Below are 6,330 nucleotides of genomic sequence, written 5' to 3' on the forward strand. Positions count from 1 at the left end.
TTGGAATTAATTGGGACCCCTCTGCTAGGTACTTGCGACCAGGATAATAGTGTGCATGTTGTCACATCCTGAAAAATAAAAAAAAAAGCTAAAGATTTGATTGGTTTCTCCTGATAATATTGCAAAAATCGCTTCTATATCCACTTATCTTTCTGCTCCTCTTACCATGTTATGGTACAATACAAGGATATATCTCAAACTCTAGAAGGTGCTGGGTTCATATTCTTGAATATTACAGACCTAGAAACATGAATTCAAATAAACTCCCATTCTTCATCAATCACAAATTCTTGAATAATTTTTTATAATAACAAAGTAAATTAAAATATTTGCCTACTCTGCTTGAGATTATAGTTTTTAATTTAAACCACACTGTATATAATATATTCTAATCATAGTTTCCCCTCACACAACTCCTTTTAAGTTCCTACCCACCTTCCCATCCACTCAAATAATCATTTATTTTTTCCTCTCTCATTAAAACACAGATATCTAAAATAATAATAAATAATAAAATAGAGTAAATGAAAATGTAAATAAATAATTCAGAAGGAAACAACCAAAAATGGAAGAAAAAGCACAAGGAACACATACATATGCATTACATATACATTTATACACAGAGAAATCCCATAAAAATAAAAATAACAAAGCATATTGTATAAGCAAAAGACAAGTAAGGTAAACTAAATGCCTAGACAATTTATTATGAGACAACATAGCCCTAATACTCCATTGAGTTCATTGTGTGTTGGCCACAATGAACATCTACTGCTGGGCATGGTGTTATAATTTTGCTGGCCTTCCTTGCCAGTAACCGGTCTCCTTATTATCTACTTGTATTCTGGCTTGTTGAAGCAATAAGTCAGACAACACTTGCAACAGTAATGTCTGTCAGAATGCCTAGCCATGAAAACTCCAGCAGTACATTCACCAGAAGGACATTATTGACAAAGACTACTAATTTTGCCATTTTAATACATTTTACAGTACTTCATAACATATGCTATGCTTATTCTTCTTGGGAGTGGTGTAATACTTCTTTTTCTTAGCACCATCACCAATTCTCACCTTTTGAATGTTGTAGTCAAAGAAAGTAAGGCCATCTTCCACTTGCTTAGCAGGGAAGATCAGCCTCTGCTAATCAGGAGGAATTCCTTCTTTATTCTGAATCTTGGCCCTTATATTTTCTATAGTGTCTGAGGGGTCAATCTCAAGTGTGATAGTTTTCCCCCTAAGGGTCTTGACAAAAAGCTGCATCTTGGTGGTGGTTCCACCACAGATGGAAGGTCAGAAAGTCAAAAGAGAGAAATACCAGTCGAGATGGATCCCCAGTCATGGAAACATGGCCAGAGGTCAGGAGATCTTACCATTTGTAGCAGACAGGGTATTCGAAAGTGAACTGGTCCTGAAATGGGACCAGGATCCCTGCAATCCTTAAGCCCCTCCACGTGCTGGAAAAAGAGAGCACATAGAGAGCCTGGTTGAGTCATGTACCAATGAAATATAATTCACCAATGAAAGATACTGCCTGAGGAACGTTTGGCAGGTCCCACTGAGGGTGCCGAAATATAACACCCGATTTTGTCTTACACCCTCTGTACAGTTCGTGCGCCACTGTACCGTACACAAGGAGACCACAAAGAGACCTGGGTCATTCAAAAGGAGATCAGCTGAATGCCCTCTATGCAAACTTGGGGAAATCCTTATGTACCTAACTGCTGCACAAGGACCTCCACCCCAAGCAGGTGGGAAATTACCATAACAACAATGGAGTCAATGCCGTACAGCTAATCACCAGGAGGGGCAGGGGAAGTACAGGAACAAACAGAATGCTTTGTCAGCTGACCAGAAACTGTCCTTGCACCCCAGGAACAAGGGTATACCCGGGCCCTACAGGTCCCTCTTTTATATAAATTATGACTAGGCCTGTCTTGGGTGGCACTGGACATCAGGCAATACCCCTTACCTGTCATGGAAAGCATTCAGGTCAAAACACATTTCCTGTCCTAGGTTGGGGTAGACCCCCAAAAACCTTTCCTGTCATTGGCTCACTAGTCATCCATCACCGAGTTCAGCCAGATTTGTGCTGAAATATTCTCTGGGGCAATAGCTAAGAGGACTTGCCACGTGACAACATTGACCTGAGTTTGCCTTTGGCTCTGGCACCATGAAACCATGAAGATTATACTCCAGCATATATAAGCATTCCTAAGGAGACTGTGCCTGCTCAATCCTTAATAAGTCTGCCCAAATTGGAGCCTTTTAAGTAAGGTCTCAGCGCTGGTGAAATGAACCCTGGTATAGCTAATTAGAATAATCTCAAGAGCCAATTTGTAAATTGTGCATTCCAGGGTCCATGAATAACAGCAATAAGCCTATTACTGTAATATCTAGCAGTGGTCTTTAACCACAACCAATAGCAAAATTAACTGCACTATACATTTGTAAATTTAGCTCAATTTGAATGGCCAAGGCATTTGCAACCTTCCCTGAGAAGGTATCCATTGTGCTAGCAGAATCTACTGACTGACTAATGAAAAATCCAGCAGCTCTAGGCGCTCTGGCGGCCACAGCAATGACTGTCAATATCATGGGATGGGTAGATAGGTAGAGGAATCCTTAGCACTCTGACCACCATAGCCAGCTCCTCAGGAATTCCACAATTCTTCAGTTGACAAGCCAGAATCTCATTGATCTCTTGGCTCTGTCCTGTCTTCAGGCTTCTGGACAGGAAAATCCACAGCATGCACCAGACGCTCAGGTACCCATATTGGATTGTCAGCATTCTGTGGGAAAACACAAATAGCCCCTCTTCCCCACACCAGTACAGGATCTGCACCATACCAGGTGCCATCTGCTAGATTCTTCCATTTGACATGAGGCATCCCAGAAGAATCTGGCCGCCAATGCCGGTCAGCAGTGGTATGAGATTGAGCATCAACAGTCAAAAAATTTAAAATGTATAAAATAAAAGACAAATGGTCTCTGGGGGTGGAACCACATTCCCCCTTTTTTGTTTTATGCAAATAGGCTTTGAGCGCACAATGTGCTCCCTCCACTATAGCTTGTCCTTGAGGATTATAAGGTATTCCCGTTTTATGAGAAATTGAGAACTCAGAGCAAAATTTAGCAAAGCCAGTGCTGGTGTAGGCTGGCCCATTATCAGTTTTTACAGTTTTTGGAACTCCCATGTAGGCAAAAGCCTGGAGACAATGACTTCTAACATCCTGTAATTTTTCTCTTGTATGAGCTGAGGCAAAAATAAGATGAGAATATGTTTCCACGGTTACATGAACATATTGCATGCACCCAAAAGACGGAACATGGGTGACATCCATTTGCCATAAATGATTAGGAGCAAGCCCATGAGGATTAACTCCCAAATGGGGAACAGTTAAAAGTTCTGTACACAGAGAGCACTTTTTAAAAATATCAGTGGCTTGCTTTTGAGATATCTTAAAATGAAATCTTAAAGACCCAGCATTGAGATAAAAACGATTATGAGCTTTTTCTGCAGCTTCATAAGATTCCTAACTCACTGCATAAATTTGTCGAGTAAGCTGATTAGCCAATGCATTCCCTTCGCTCAAAGGACCAGGGAGGTCAGTATGAGCCAGCAAATGTCCTATGTAAATGGGAACAGATCAGGCCCAAAGCAAAATTTGAATAGCCAAAAACTGCATCTGGACTCGAGATACAGAGGCAATATAAGCTGCAGTTTCCAAAGCTGCAAGAATTTTGGTTATATACTGAATGTCAGTAAAAAGGTTAAATGGAATATCAGCATATTTCTCTAGGGCCACCTGTACAGCAACCAATTCAGCCACCTGAGCAGAGTTAGTATTAACAGGTTGAATATCAAAATCAGGAGGGGAGGCTACCACAGCTCTCCCAGTGGAGGATCCATCAGTAAACACATTTCGTGCCCCTGCCAGAGGCTGCAAAGTAATAACTTTAGGGAAACATACCAGATGATTTTTGAAAAAGGTGGCCAATGTATTATCAAACTTGCAGGAATTGGTGCATAAAAACAATGTCCAATCTTTAGCAAAATTTTGCATCCAAGTTATTTCTGCCTGGGTATAAGGTGCAATAACCTTATCAGGTAACATTCCAAAAGTTTGTAAACTAAGTTTATACCCTTTCTGAATAACACGTAGCACAGCTGATGGGTACGAGATAACAATTTTTAGGAAGAAGTGGATGACCTCTAGCTGTTCCAGGAACTTACTCTGTAGACCAGGCTGGCCTTGAACTCACAGAGTTCCCCAAGTGCTGGGATTAATGGCTTGTACCAGCACACCTGTCTTATTTCCTGGGCTGATTAACCATCCCTTTACCTGCAGGGCAATACCTTTTAATGTGTCCTGATCTTCCCCATTGAAAACAATTCTTTCTTCTTGTTCCACCTTGACCCTCCCTAAGGTCAGAATCAATTACCTGACCCATCACTTGAGTGCCATCAATGTCTCTGCATAACCGGATAAAGTCATTTAAATCCCCATTTCTATGGGGGAGTAAAACCTCCTGACAAAATTGATAGCTGAGTCCACATCCCCAAAAACCTGTAGAAGGTGGTCAATAAACTCAGAATAAGGTTCTGAAGATCCTTGAAGGGTCTTTGAAAGCTGTTCTCTTGCTCCTTTGTTAGGTAAAGTTTTCCAAGCTTTAACAGCTGCTGCAGCTATCTGACCATAAATTGCAGGATCCTTTGCAATCTGTGCTGCTAAACCAGCATATTGTCCTTTACCAGTTAATATGTTAATGTTATCCTGGGGAAACACGGTTCGACATTTTTCCCTGCAGCCTTTTTGCAATTTTCCTGTGTTTCACCTCTCCATAACAAATAATCTCCCCCTGAAAGACAAGCCCTACAATGTTGCATCCAGTCACTGGGTGTAAGGTTGAGTTCTAATGCAAAGGATTCCAATAAAGCAACAGTGAAAGGAGCATGAGCTCCATAGTCCATAACTGCTTCTTTTAACTGCTTAATATCCTTAAAGGCCAAGGGTTTATGCTGCCTGATCCTCTGTTCTTGCTGATCAATAGTTTACACAACAGGATAAATCTGCCTCTACTTAGATTATTTAATCTTTTCTGGATCTCTTGGATTTCCACCTCTAAGTCTATAGGGGCAGAAGCAGTAGTACAAGGATTTTGCAGCAGAGGTCTCATGGAGACATCTCTGTTTGCTTCCTTCCTTTCCTCTTTTTCTAACTTCTTTTTTTATCAGTGTGATCTCCTTTTCTAAAATTTCTTCTTCCTCTTCTATATCCCTTCTAATACTTCCTGTTCCTAAAACTTCCTGTTACTCAAAACTCTTAATAGAACTCACAGATTCTACTTCCTGAATCTCCTTAAGGGTTTTGTTCAAATTCTCTAACTGCTCTTTTACTTTTACATCACCACTGAGAAGAGCATCTCTGACTAAGCACCATAGTGAAAATATTGCTATGGGGAATTCTTCTGGCCCTCACTCGTTCAGTGCATTTTGAAGATCAGCCTTTACCTGATCCCAATCAGTAATATTAAAACCCCCTGCATGGAGAAACCAGGGAATAAACTCTAAAACCATCTTAACGATCTCTTGTGGTGTCTCAACTTTAATACCGGTGCCTTTTTTCTCCAAAAGAGCTAACAACTGGCCTGTCAACCTGCCCCTTAACACTGGAACATAATTACTTGCACCCATTACCAATACACCCTCACCACTCAATTTCTTACTGCTGGCCAGCCTTCCCGAGAACGACCTCTCAGGGATCCCTACTTCCCGATCTCGCAGATGGGTCTCTAACTGCAGTTGCCGATGTCCCAGTGGGGCAACCAATTGTAACACCGGATTTTGTGTTACACCCTCAGTACAGTTCTGCGCCACTGTACCATACACGAGTCGGGCAAGGGCCTAGAGACTGAAAGAACACACAGAGACCTGGGTCATTCAAAAGGAGATCAGCTGAATGCCGTTTATGCAAACTTGGGGAAATCCTTATGTACCTAACTGTTGCACAAGGACCTCCACCCCAGGCAGGTGGGAAATTACCATACCAGCAATGGAGTCAATGCCGTACAGCTAATCACCAGGAGGGCAGGGGAAGTACAGGAACAAACAGAATGCTTTGTCAGCTGACCAGAAACTGTCCTTGCACCCCAGGAACAAGGGTAGACCCCGGGCCCTACACAGAAAAGCAGCACTAATGGACAGAGAGAAATATGCCACACAGAGAGAACTTGGTCAGTATGAAGTTGTATTTAGGAAGGAGGGTATTGGGAGGGTAGAAGGGAGAGAGGGGGAGAAGAGGGGAGGGGAGGCGAGAGGAGAGGAGAGGA

At 41.9% G+C, this 6,330-nt stretch overlaps 1 pseudogene; it reads right to left on the minus strand.

The window, feature by feature from the left end:
• Nucleotides 1-833: 833 nt before the first annotated feature.
• On the minus strand, nt 834-1,260 carry LOC106144085 (annotated as a pseudogene).
• Between the last annotated feature and the right edge of the window lie 5,070 nt (nt 1,261-6,330).

The sequence above is a fragment of the Microtus ochrogaster genome, chromosome X, assembly GCF_000317375.1.
Source record: "Microtus ochrogaster isolate Prairie Vole_2 chromosome X, MicOch1.0, whole genome shotgun sequence".
NCBI classification, from domain to species: Eukaryota; Metazoa; Chordata; class Mammalia; order Rodentia; family Cricetidae; genus Microtus; species Microtus ochrogaster.